At 61.2% G+C, this 13,726-nt stretch overlaps 1 protein-coding gene across 2 annotated transcripts in view; it reads right to left on the bottom strand.

Annotated features, from left to right (window-relative positions):
• TRAPPC9 (trafficking protein particle complex subunit 9) overlaps positions 1-13,726 on the bottom strand; it is a 578,179-nt gene that overhangs the window by 15,065 nt on the left and 549,388 nt on the right. The window lies entirely within an intron of this gene.

Raw genomic sequence — 13,726 nt, forward strand, 5'->3', positions numbered from 1 at the left:
CCAGGAGCAATGCTCCCAGCCTGGGCTTCTCTGACTAGGGCTGAACATCCCAGAGGCCCCAGAGGGCAGGATGCGCATGAGATCCCAGCTCTCCCGGGTGGAGGCATATGCCCTGCAAACGCGTGTGTATTTACCGCATCCCCGAGGCAGGTCTCCCTGGGGCCCTGGCCAGCTCCCATCTGCTGGTCCTCCGTGGCCCCTCGGCCCCAGCCACCCCGGCACAGAGACACATGTCCTCAGGCCGCTGCCCCTCTGTGTTGGCTGGGTCCTCTTGGGTGTGCAGAGGAGGAGTCTGGGGCCAGGCAGCACCCCTGCACGCACAACCACTGGGGCTGAGCTGGGCATAGGCTGAGGGGGCGTCCAGGCAGACAGAGTCGGAGAAGGGCCTTGGCAGGCCCCACAGCAGGCCTCTGGGCCTCTGCTCTCAGGACTGACCTCTTGCCTGTCTCCACCGACGGGTGGCTTCTCTGAATGCACGTTCTAGGCCTGGGAGGGCGGGATCTGGGAGTCCTGGGATCTCCCCATGGCCTGAGGGATGTGTCCTGAGGGGCCCCTCTGATGGCAGCTGTCCACCAGGTCAGGCAGTGCGCTCTTGGGGGGCGCCGTCCTGATGGCGTGAGTGGCTGCTGCGGGTCACAGCTGTCACTGTGCCGCCTCGGGGGGGCACTGATCCCATAGCAAGTGTGGATGATCCCGCCAGGGCAACCTGGCTTCCCACCCGGAGCCTTCCGCACAGCTATCCCTGGAGGAAGGGCTCCCTGGTCCTGCGCCCACACAGACGACACACAGCAGCCGCAGGTTCGCAGAGAATGCTCAGCAGGAAGGACACGGCCAGAGGGCCCTGCCTGGAGCTGCTGTGGACGAGGACTGACAAGCCTCAGTCTCCTCATCTGTAGGATGGGACGAGACCGCCCACCCGGCAGGGATGCGGGACGACAAAGGGCTGTAGAGAGCAGGGTGCTCTCTGCGTGCAGGCCTACGCAAGCATGCTGTGCCACTCGCAGCGTGGGGGTGCTGGAGCTCTGAACGTCCTCCCAACTGCAGCCTGGGCGACCCCGGCTGTCCCCGCCTATCCCTGCTGTGTCCCCATACACTGGGAGCCCCAGAGGCAGGGGCTGAGGGTCACCCATCTCCTGACCAGCGAGTGCCTGTGAATGAAGGGGTGTGTGAGGGGAGGGACAACGGCGCCTTCCTGTGGCCGCCGTCGGCCTCCCCACTCCCAAAGTCCCCCTGCAGTGGCCACCACTACAGCACGTTAACTCCCACTCTCTCAAGGCTCCCTGTGCACCTGGCACTGTTCTCAGTCCACTGGATGGATGATCCCATCAAGCCTCACCAGGGCGATAGGACAAAGGAGTCTTACTGTCCCCATTTTACAGATGAGGCGCACAGAGGTCAGGTCACCTGCCAGAGCTGAGATTCAATCTGCAGAGCTCACACTGTTTCCTTCTGCGTGACGTCATCTGTTCCCTGCGGCAGCGGCAGCCAGTGACACAGGCAAGAAAGCCTGCCCCGTGGACCCACAGGCACCAAGTGTGACCCAGCACAGGAGCCAAGAGCCCTCGCCCCTGCACCAGGCAGCTCAGGCAGGGCTCTGCTTGGAGGCTTGCAGAGGCCAAGCAAGAGGGAGGAGGCCTTTTCAAGGGCAGCGCTGGGGCCGGTCAGCGGGGCTGCAAAGGCCGTCCTGAGGAATAACTGGCCTGCTTCCTGCTGAGCCGACCAATATGCATTGAGTCCAGCCTGGGACGCCTGGGTGGCTCAGTCGGTTGTTGAGCATCCGACTTTGGCTCAGGTCATGATCTCGCGGTTTGTGAGTTTGAGCCCCGCATCGGGCTCTGTGCTGACAGCTCGGAGCCTGGAGCCTGCTTCGGATTCTGTGTCTCCCTTTTTCTCTCTCTGCCCCTCCCCGCTCATGTTCTGTCTGTCTGTCTGTCTGTCTCTCTCTCTCTCTCTCTCTCTCAAAAATAAACACTTAAAAAAAAAAAGATTTTGAAATGAGTCCAGCCCATCCCAGCAAAAGGTTATGGGTAGCCCACCGGGTCGGCCCACCTGGCCATGTGTCTGAAACTTCTGGCCCAATTCTGTCAGCTATCAGTCTGAAAATCACAAAGGACTTCTCAGCTCTGAAATGACCAGCAGCCAGAACTGAACAGAACACATCTTTGTGGGGATCAAGAGGCCAGGGATGCTCAGGGGTCAAGATTATAGCTCCTGGAACTGACCACAACTTGGCTCTCAGACAAAACCGGCCCTTCCAGAAACCAAGTCACCCATAAGCATCCTTGCTCTAGGTATCAGGGCCGTCCTCTGGCCCTTACTCATTTCTCTGTCTCTGTGTGCTGCCCACCTGCTCCCAACACCAGCATGTACCCATTGGCAACAGGGTCAGGCTCCTCTGTTTCACCTACTGAAACTGTCGACCATGGCTTTGTTGTGCCCCCGGCTAAGGTGACCCCCACAGCTCCTTTTAATCTGCCTAAGCTATTGGGGTCCCTGTGCCCACAGGATCTGGATACTTCATCTCTGTCTTCATAAACTCAACCAACACTAGACTACATGTCCCATCTATCCACCCACTCACTCGCCCATCCCATCCATACACTCACCCACTCATCTATCCACCACCCACCCATCTACCACCATCTGTCCACCTATCTATCCATCTACCCACCATGCATCTGTCCATCTAACACCATCCACCTATCCATCCATTTAGCCACCATCCATCCATCCTCCCTCCCTCTGTCATTCACTTTCCATCATATTTCTTGATTGCATTTTCCCCCTTTACTAATTTGCTCTGTTCATCCTTCAGGGTGGGATAACCCCAGTGCCTGCTAAACTCTCATTCCCCCTTTAGGGCCTAAATTCACTACTGTCTCCAACACAAGCCTTTCTTATTCCTTCCAGATTTTCCTATGTTTTCCTGGGGCCTTGACTGTGCCTTTACTCAACTTCCTGAGTCAAATAGGCCACACTGAGTCTCCCCTCTGCCATTTATTAGTTGTTTGCCCTTTGGAGAGCTACTCATTTTAGGAGTTCCAGAATCCTACTTGCAATACAGACTGAAGGCAGATGGGGACTGAGGGAAAGTGCCTGCCCTCTGCACACCACCGGATGGATCATGTCAACCCCCTTCCCTCTCACAGCATCACAGCTGGCTTATACGATGGCTCACTTATCTGTTGGTCTGTTTCCTCAGCTGGAACACAACCATATTGTCTGTACCTCCCAACCCCATTTCTTGGCACTTAGTAGGCATTCAATAAACATTTGCTGCATTGAACTGACTGCATTATGCCAAGTATGGACCTGTGAGCTGAGAACCACAGGGACAGAGAGACACTCTGGAGCAGTCCCGGTTCATCTGGCTTGGGGGACCCGAGCAGGCAGCAATCACTCAGTGGCACAGCCAAGGTTGCCCTGGGTCTCTGGGCCTCGGTTTCCTTCTGTAAGATGTGGCAGTCACCTGCGGCCTGCAGAGCCCTTCCCCTGCCTGGTCTCAGCCACCTAATCAGCAGCAAATGCCACCACAGACGCACGGACGGCATAAACCCTAGACGACTACATCTACCCCCTCAGAGACAGGAGCGCTGCCCCCAGGAGCATGGTCTGTGGGGGCCACTGACAGTCCCCATCCTAGGCACCACTCCAGAGTGAGGCCTTAGTCCCCCAGGGGCTGGCAGTGCTACCTGTAAACAGCCTGGACTTAGGAGCACTGCCCCACCCAAGGTCACATCTCCTTCTCCAGGCTGCCTAAATCCAGGGACTGCTGGAGCGGGGTGATGAGGCCCGACCCTTAGTCCCTGGGGGCCATCCCCGCTCTAGAGCTCTCGTGGGCCAGCACCTCAGCCCAGCTCCTCCCTGCCTCGCACAGGGCACAGTGAGCCAGTCTCCACCCCAGTACGGGCCAGGGATCTCGACCCAGGATGCAAGCCAAAGGTACAGCTCCCTTCCCTCCTGTTGTTACACAGCCAGCCTTCCAGTTTGGGTTGGAGACTTAAACCCTGGCGGAATGTCTTGCTGTAAAATGGACCAAAGCGCCACATGCACACAGCACCCTTTGGTGATTACGGGAGGTGAACCACGGAAGCTTCGGGGTACATGGCGCTGTCACGGCCTGGAGGCCCAGGAAGGACCGGCAGGGCCACCTGTTCTGGTGGTCAGGGGCCAGTGGACCAGCGGGTGAGGAGACGGGCAGCCAGGAGGGCACCGTGGTTTGGCAGAGCAGAGGGGGAGAGGCAGGCAGGGACGGCGAGCTCTGTGCCGGTGGGCCTGTGTGCACCCTGCTTCCCTCTGCTGGCCCAGCGCTGGTGGGCCTGCTCCTTAGCCATTCTGTGCTGGGCGAATCCGGAACCCGGGATCACACAGAGCACACGCTTCGAGGCGAATCCACAACCCGGGATCCCACGTGCCCCGTTCTGCTTACGAGGCAGTCCTGCGACACACCCAGCCAAGCACCCGGGCCTGGGAGTGGCCTGCACCTGCCGGCAGGAGCTGGGGCTCACGCCACAGGGTCTGCTGTGGGCAGGCGGCCTGTGGTGCTGGGCTCTGTCTGCTCATCTGAGGGAGTACGTGTCGTCCCGCCCGTCTCGCCACGGAGGGGAAACGCCAATGCCCGGGCTTGGTTCAAGTACAGACCCTCCCACCAAGCTGGCGCTCACACTGGCTGTGCGGCCGCAGAGACGAGGTCCCGGCAGGGAGGCGGACGCAGACCCGGGACACAGGAGGGACGGCCCTCCCGCCTGTGATGCTCAGGGCAGCAGGTCGGGGGAGCCAGGGGCCGGGGGGTGCGTGGGGAGTGTATCCTGGGGACGGGGCGTGGGTTTTGGGCAGTCCTGGAGCTGGACGGGGGGACAGCTAGTCAGCAACAGTGCACGTGATGTCACTCAGCCGCACAGATGCTTACGTGGTTTTACGTTGTGTGTGTTTTACCATGTCAGAAGATGTGCGGAATCCGATACGTTAAAGTTATAAATAAACTGCCTTAAACATTTTAAACTGCATGTAAGCAAGTCTGCAAATGGGCCAAATGGAATCAAGGCTCCCCTAAAAGAGACTGTTAAAATACCAGATTCGTAAACGACATCGCAAGACACAGAAGTTCATGTGAAGGGCTTACGGAAGAGCTGAGATTTGGAATTTAATGTCATAAATTAAATAGCTTTTTAAAACTAAAGCTAAGTCTTTGGACAGTTTTTTCTATGAGAGAGAAAACACCCCCAGGAGCTTGAAAGCCTCCCATTTGACGCCTGGAGCCCCCATGACCCCTGGCCCCGCCTCCAACCAGCAGCCGCGGGCCCCCACCCCTGCCGGGGTACCAGCCCAGGGCCTCGACTCTCTGGTCCAGCAACAATCACCTGGCACTTCTCAGAGCCCCAGTCATGCTCCTCCGTAATCCTGTCCTTCCCCAAATGGGCCCACAGCTACCTGCCTCCACTGTTTTGGGATGGGGGATGGTTACACTGAACATTCCCGGCCCCCCAGCCCCAGAGAAGGGTCCCGGGGTTGTGCCGTCAACCACTCTCTGTGATGCTGAGCCACAGCAGGTGGGGTCTGGGGAGACCCAGCCCCACTCCCTGTTGCTTCCTCTGCCTCCCCACCCCGTGCCCCCACCCCCAAGGCCCCAGCAAGCACTCAGGGGACAGTGAGGTCTCCAGACAGATTGCTGTTTTCCATTTCTCAGAACACAGTGGTAGGTACGTGTATCAGCACTGAGCAGGGCCTGTGCTTTTCAGGAAGATCCTTGGGTAATGGGCCCCTCGCTGGGCCTCCAGAAGCTGACTCGGCGGCGGTGGGTAGGACAGTGGGCAGGACAGGGCAGATGTGGCCAGCAGTCTCGTGGGCAGCGGTGTGGCCGGGGAGCCCTGCACTATGGTCGAGGCCCAGAACGGCCATCCAGGAGGTGACATAAACCACCTTCCCTCGGTGGCCGGCCTCTCCTGCTCCCGCTAGTCGTGCACCCCCAGCCCCCCAACCCTCACCGCCACCACTGGCTCTAGACGGAGCGCCTGGGCCTGAGCTGACCCTCAGACCTCAGAGAAGGGAGGCCCTGGGGACTGCTGTGGTGACAAGTGTGGACCTCTGTGGGCCAGGAGCATCGTGGGGCCGTGCGGTGGGCCTTCAGCTGGGCAGCGGGGGGATGTGAGGAAAAGCAGAGGGCGGGGTCCACAGGGGTGGCGGTGGGGGGACGGAAGTGAGCGCAAACGTGAGGTGATGGGAGCGGTGAGGCTGCACGGGCCCTGAGGAGACCAGGAGTGTGGGCTGGGGACCCCGAGGGAATTTGAGGGGCGTGCCTGGTGGCGGCTGACCATCCCCCCCCCCCCCCGGGCCCAGGCAAACGTCAGCCACGCTGTTCTGTGCCCTCCTGGCCATGGCCTGCCAGCTGGCACCGTCCACCCTCTCGAGACGGGTTAGGGAGACCCCTGCCCGCAGCATCTGAGCACATGGCCTGCCCCACGTCTCCTCTTGGTGCCTCTTCTGCCCGCTGACCCTCCTCCAGTCCCGGCTGTTGCACGCGGACAGACGTGGGCCTCATCTCTCCCCACTCTCCGTCGTCCTGACCCCCGCAGCAATGGTCTGGAACAGTCTCCCTTCTGTTTCAACAAGCGTCACCTTCTCTCTCATGGTACACGGCTTCCGCACCCCCCCCCCCACACCTCTGCAAGCCCGGCTGAAGGGTTAACACGCGCTCCACCCCAGGCCTAGGCAGGACGGGGAGACCCTGGACGACACGGGGCAGGGTGTGGACTGCCAGATAACGGGCCTGGGTTCAAACCCCAGCCCTGTATCTGAGAGCCCAGGTCACGGGGACGACCGCATGCCGGGGCCTGACCTCCGGGCTTCATCCAGACACGAGGTGCCCGTGTGCAGGTGTGTGGCTCACATAACCTGCTCTCTGGGGGCTCCAGGGAGGCACGGCTGGGCGGGGGGCGAGGGGCAGGGGGCAGGGCTTGGGGTACACGGTGGGTGAGCACGGCTCCTTCACTCTCGGTCCTTGCAACACCAGATGGAGAGAGCAGAGGGTGGAGAAGAGATGGTGGGAGGGCCCAGGCTGAAGGGTTGCAGGGGGCTGGGTGCCCCCGCCTGTCGCCTCCCTCTCCAGGACAGGCGGAGAGTGTCCCCACAACCCAGCGCCCCAAAGGACGCCGGGTCCCTGGCAAAGCTTCCGGCGTGTCCTCAGAGGCCCTGCCCCTGCTTCCTCTTCTGTGAAGCCCTCCTGTACCTGCCCAACTAGAGCAAGGCCCCCGTCAGTCCCCCACGCCAGGATGCGCCTTGCTCTGAGCCCTGACCACTGGTCCTCAGCATGGGAACGCACCAGGCTCCACGAAGCCCGGCAGCGAAGTTTCTGACCCTCGGTCCCTGCTCGGGCCGGGCCTCCAGGGGGACTTGATCGGCGCCTGCTGATAGGATGCAGCAGCACTTAAACCCCTTCTGGTCACAGCACTTTCCGTCTTGCTGGTGGCGACTTCCGCGGGTCTGTCCCTACTGCATAAAATACTGCCCTTTTTTCCCCTAGCCTCAGGCCCTGCACTAAGTTTGGGGTGAGGGCCTGTTAAGCTTCTTATTCTTAGGCTGGGGAATTCTAAGAGAAGCAATCTTGGCACAGTCGGAAAATCCAACCCCCACCCCAATAAACGATGTCGACCCTTATGTACAACCATACACATCTCATCAGCTGCTTGCAGACCGGTTTTTCATTAACAGAAAATGAAAAAATTAGAGACAGAGAAGTCCCCAGAGATGCAGGAGGGGGGTGGTGGGGGTAGGGATTGGGCCCTGGTGGCTGCCCTGCCCCCCCCCCAGGGCCGGGCACAGCCACTCGTGGGACGTGGGACGTGGGACGGTCACTTTCTAACACCAGAGCTGGGGCGGAGCACCGTGCTAAGGCCACGCCAAGGTCTCGAGGCTGGGGCGTGGCAAGGCCAGAATAAGACCTGTCTGTGGGACTCCATCAGGTCCCGCCCCCGTCCCTTCCCACGGGGCCGTCTCTCAACCTTCCTTGTCCAGCAGCAAAGGTCCAGGGATGGCTGGGAGGAGGTCGGCTCGCTCCGAGGGCCTGGACCGGGAGGCGCTCAGGAAATGGCTGATGAGGAGCAGAGACCCCAGCCCTCCCGGTCCTGGTGCAGCTGCTGTACCTCTGCCCACCCGAGCTAGGCTCCCCGAGACCGCCATCTGCCGAGGGCCACAGAGCCGTCCCTCCCTCCCGGGCTTGGGAGACAGGCAGTGTGCGGGAACAGCCCGTTCCCTGGGGAGCTGGCGGCGGGTTGGGGGGGCTCCTAACCCTTCAACCAGGACACTGAATTAGGGCCCCAAGCTCGCGCTGGTGTCCTCAAGCGGTCCCATGTCACCCCACCCTCTGTCTGCGCCCCTGAACACGCCCTGGCCCCGGGTCCCCCCAGCCAGCCCGAGGGCCGTCTCCCTGTCGAATGCAGACTGTGTATCTCAGCGCAGCCCAGCACGTGGAGGCTGGGCCACCGCGAAGGCAGACGGACGGACAGAGCCTGAGCGAGCCCGGCCGCAGGACCGCCTGCCCGTCGTCCCACAGAACCTGCTGGCCTAAGTGAGCGAGGCCAAATGGGCTGCCCCGAAGAAGTTCCCTCGTGACGTTCCAGGTGCCCAACCGAGGGCCCCCGGGAGCTCCGAGGCGCCCACTGGAAACGTGGCAACGCGGGCCGAGCCACCCGGAGCGGGGCTCCGAGGCCGACGTGGGCTGAGCCCCTTAGTCCTGAGCAGCTTGAGGGGCCCCTGCCGCCGGCTGCTCCCACGCCCTCCACCCACGGCCCACGACGACACGTGAGGAACATCTGAGGAACCCCAGCTGCACGCTGGGTGTCGGGGCCCCCGGGGCCCCCCCGGGGCCCCGGCCCAGGCGATTCACGCAGGGTGGGCTCTCAGCAGCGCAGAGCTCGGCGGGGACTGGAGGTCCCAGGGGCGACCTCGCTGGCCGTCCTGCTGGCCTGGGGGCGGGTCCTGGTGTCCCGCTGCTCTGAGCGGTGGCGCGGAGCCGGGCTCCGGGGCAGGCGCAACCCGCGCATGCGCGTGCAGTCCTGTGGCCGGCCGCGGGGGAGAGAGCTCCGGCCCCGGGAGGCTCGGCGAAGGCTCGCCCTCCCCCGACACACAGCCCGCGCCCGCGCCCGCACCTCACCTGCGTGTCTGGTGGCCCTGCTCCGCCGTCCACCCCAAACACGGCACAGGCCCCTTCTCTGGGTGGTGTGAACTGGCCTGCGGCTGGGCCCTCGCCCCGGCCCTGCGATCCGCGCCCCCCAGGCCTCGGGCGACAGCGTGGCTGCCATGACCACGCGGGACCACCTCCACCAGGTCGCGAGCCGCCTCGGCCCCTCACCTCTGAGGTCGGGTCCGGTCCACACGGCCAGCCACCTACCCCGCAGCCCCGCGTGGCTGCCTGACGGACCCTGCGCTTCGCTCCCGCCTCCACCCCATCTTGAGAAAGGCCCAACAGCACCTCTACGCCTCCCCCTTCCCCATCCTCTCCACCCACTCTATCCGCCTACACTGCACTCCAGAAATCAGACCGCTACAGACACCGCCTGCCTGGTCTCCTGGCTGTCGTTCCCATTCTCCTCAGAGCTGCAGAAGTCACGTCATGTAACTTCCCTGAATAAAATGCACCAGCGGCTCTTCAGTTCACTTCGAATCAAAGTCCACATTCCACAGTGGCCTCCCCCAAACCCTATACAGCCTGGCTCCTACCTATCTCTGTCCTTTCCCCACGGCCCACAGGGCTTCCTTCCGTGCCCCAAACGCACCGGTCTTGCTGCCACCTCAGGGCCTTTGCACATGCTGCTGTGCCTGGAACACTGTCCCTAGCTCTTCACATGACGGGACCCCTCCCAACTCAAGGCCCTCCCACTTCAAGAGGGGTCCTCTCCGGGCCCCCAGTGGCCCTCGGTTCCTCTCCTTGATTCTGTATCTTAGCAGCACAGCACTGAGTGAACAGTCTTCGTGTGTGGGTCTCTGTGCACCATCTGTCTCTCCGGCAGAAGTCGGGAGAGGACAGAACAGATTCTCCCTCACGGTCTCAGAGACGACCAGCCGCACTGACACCCTGGTCTTGGACTTCTGGCTTGCCAGACCTACAAGACCACAGATTTCTGTTGCTTTAGCCACTCCAATTTTCACCTCGTAGGGCAGCCTCCGGACACGAACGAGAAGGCTGGCCGGCACCCACGCTCTGTAGTGAAGGCTTACGACGGGAACATAAGGCAGCAGACCCAGAAAACTCCCCCAAAACAGCCATCTTGCTTTGCTCCCGATTCTGAGCTGAGCTCAGGGGTTGAGGGAGGGCTCGGCCGGGCCCAGGGACGTCCTTCCTGCCCCGTCCTGGGGGCTGCCTCACTCTCAGCGTCCGTCGCATGGTCTCTCACAGTGTCATCGTCTCAGTGTGGTCACCCTGCGTATGTGGTGCTGACACTCGAGGGTGGAGAGGGAGCTGTCAGGCCAGCCGAAGGCTCTGTCACCCCTCTGGCATATTCTGTGGGTCAAAGCAGTCCCAGGGCCGTCCCAGCCCCAAGCGGGTGCAGAAGGAGGTCCGTCCTCTTGACGGGGAGCACGAGGTTACAGCACAAAGGTGCATGTGGGAGGGGAAAGGGTGTGAGGAAAACACAGGCCGCCACAGGGAGAGGGTTCGGGCGCTGCTGGAGGTTCCCGGCACCCACCCGTAGCAGGGACCCAATCGGAAACAATACACACTGGTCCCTGACTGCAAGTCCCGTGACCGGGGCTCTCACAGGCTAGGGGAGCGGTGCCTGGGGCAAAAGCAGGGAGGCACAGATGTGCACAGAAGAGGTGACTTCTGGCTCAGGGAAGCTCGCCCAGGAGCAAATGCCAGGGTCCCGGCGGTGGGTGATGGCAGCTAAGAATCCGTCTTTCTGCTCCTTCCTGGTTCGGCTGGTCAGTCCCTGACTGTCCACTGAGAAGCAGCACTCACCTCTCTGGGCCAACAACACTGCTTCCACGAGAAAAATGGGATTTTTATTGTTATAATCTTTTTAATGTTTATTTTTGAGAGAGAGAGAGAGAGAGAGAGAGAGAGAGAGAGAGAGAGAGACAGAGACAGAGACAGCATGTGAGTCGGGGAGGAGCAGAGAGAGAGGGAGACACAGAATCCAAAAGCAGGCTCCAGGCTCTGAGCTGTCAGCACGGAGTTCGATGCGGGGCTCGAACCCACAAACTGCAACATCGTAACCTGAGCTGAAGTCAGACGCTCAACCGACTGAGCCATCCAGGGGCCCCAGAAAAATGGGAGTTTTAAAGCAACTTGGGAATGACTGCTTGCTAGGTCTGCTTCGTCAAGCAGTTTCTGACCCAGGGGGTGGGCGGCCGCGGCCTCTGCTGCTGAAGGTGGCGGGGAGAGATCCGGACCAGCCAGGCGCCCCCACACCATCTGCGGGGCTCAGGGCAGGAGCTCTGGAAGATACCCACCACCCGGTGTCTGCACGTTCAGAAGCCACAAATCCAGCTAACAAACCAGAACCTAACATTTGTCTCCTCCTCCTCCTCCTCACTTGACAACGATACCTTCGTGAGGACAGGGAGGGCCGAGTTCCCATCTAGGATGTTCGGACTCCTCAGGGTTCGGGACGGGAGGCTGGCCCTCCCCTCCCGCACCTGTCAAACTTCTGCCTGCTGGGCCTTCAACGGCCTCAAGGCTGGTGACGTGAGTTCTGACTCCAGACAAGTGACGGGTCCCCCACTTCCCAGCACCTCCACCAGATGACGGCGAGCTGGCGAGCACTCTCAGTGCACTGGGCAGGGTGGCCCCCCCCAGAGATGGCCCCTGACACTCAGCCAGACCCTGGACCCAGAGCCACCCAGCCCCGCCCTCCTGGAGGTCCAAGGTCAGGCTGCTCCCCAGTCCTTGGGCTGCCCACAGCACATATCTGCGTCCTGTGCTCTGCTCCCCTTTGCGCCCCCCTCCTCCAGATTCTCCACACTGGGACACAGACATCCCTCTGCAGGACAGGGGGGCTCCCTCCTGGGCCACCCCGAGGGAGGGTCCCCGCCGCACCTGGTCAGAGGAGGGGGAGCCCTAACTCCACACGGGCGGAGTCACGGCCAAGGAGCACCTGTGTGGTGCTCCCACTGTACACACAGCAGCCGACCAGAGGGCTTGCTAAGGGCTGTGGCTCCAGAGGGGCAGGAAGAATGGTTCGTCGTGAGCACATGAGGAGTCAGCATGCAAATCAGCCTGCTTGCAAACACTTTGTTCTCTTAAATAATTCAGTCGTCTCCACCGCCATCTTCTGAGCGCCATGTGTTTGCTTCGGAAGTGGGTGGCAGAGGCGGCCTGGGTACCTGGGTACCAGAAGCCCCCAGGGCCGCCCCTGTTAGCTGTGGGACCTTGGCCTCCATTGCAGCCGCAGAGTGGGGATCAGAACCCCAGCCCTGAGGCTCCTGGGGTTGCAGAGGTGGGGCGAGGCAGGAGCCAGGGCCCTGCAGCCACGGCAGGCCCCAGTGGAGGGAGGTTACTGTGGGCCTTCCCGGCCCACACCCCCCTCCAAGCCCCGAGTCCATGCGGGCCAACCCGGCCCCTGGCTTCCCAAAGTGGGGATGGGGTCTCTGTAACGGCACACGCTGAAACTTTGGCCTATTCTTTGATCAAATAGGGAAGAAAGCAATATTTACTGAGGGCCTTAACACTACCCCGGCTATGTGGAGTAACAGGCATGTTTCAAGCAACTCCTGTTTTTCTTTTCAATAATCCTATAAGCCAAGCTTTAGAGAGAAAGAAACAAGGCTGAGACAGGTAATTTGATGGCAGCCGTGCAGTGGACCAGCATGAAGACAAGCCTCCATCTGAAGACCGAGCTCACGACCTCTCACCACAGCCACACAAAGGCCTAGTCTCTGGAGAGAGTGAAAACAGAATCGTGGATTTACCTAGGAAAACAATTCTTTATGGCATTGCCCTTCATGAGTCCTGGGGAAGTCTGAAAATCAGACGGAAGCCCCAGCCGGTCTTAGCCACCAGAGCCCTTGTAGTCTGTCCGTCCGTCCGTCCCTCCAGCCAGTTTGTTCACCGGGCACCTGCCATGTAGCATGCACTGTGCTCCGTGCTAGGAGCACACGCTGAAGGCCCTGACTTCCAGCTTACTCCTGGCCGGAGAGGAAACTGGCAAGCCGTGAACACACACACACACACACACACACACACACACACACACACACGCACTTCTGTGCATTTATCGGTCAGCCAGCGAGGGATAAACGGGAGGCTGTTTTACATCGGGGGTCAGGGAGGGTCTCTGTGAGGAGGGGACACTCAAGCTGAGTCTGGAAGGAGCTGGACAGACACCTGCAGGAACTTGCAGAGGCCTTGGTGCACAAGGACGCTGGGCAGAGAAGAGGCCAGAGAGCAGAGGGCTGAGTCCAGGAGGAGCCCTCTGGAGCAGGGCAAGCTTTCCACCAGGCGACATGGAAGCTTCCAGGGGGCTTCGGGCAGAGGGGACGTGGGGGCTGACAGGCTCTGCGGGCTCCCTCAGCCTGCTGTGAGCAGGACACAGGGACGTGGCCAGTGAGGAAATCAGGCAGGGATGCTCAGACCGGGTAAAGCAGTGGTAAGGTAAGAAGTGGTCAGGCCCAGAGGGATCAGGGGCTGGGTGAGGGGGCGGGTGAGGGGGCATCCAGGTCCCAAGCAGCCTAGATGGCTGAGCAGGGCCCCAGGTGGGATCTGGGATTTGGGATAATGGGGATTCGGGAGCTC

This window comes from Panthera tigris, chromosome F2 (assembly GCF_018350195.1).
Source record: "Panthera tigris isolate Pti1 chromosome F2, P.tigris_Pti1_mat1.1, whole genome shotgun sequence".
Taxonomy (NCBI): domain Eukaryota; kingdom Metazoa; phylum Chordata; class Mammalia; order Carnivora; family Felidae; genus Panthera; species Panthera tigris.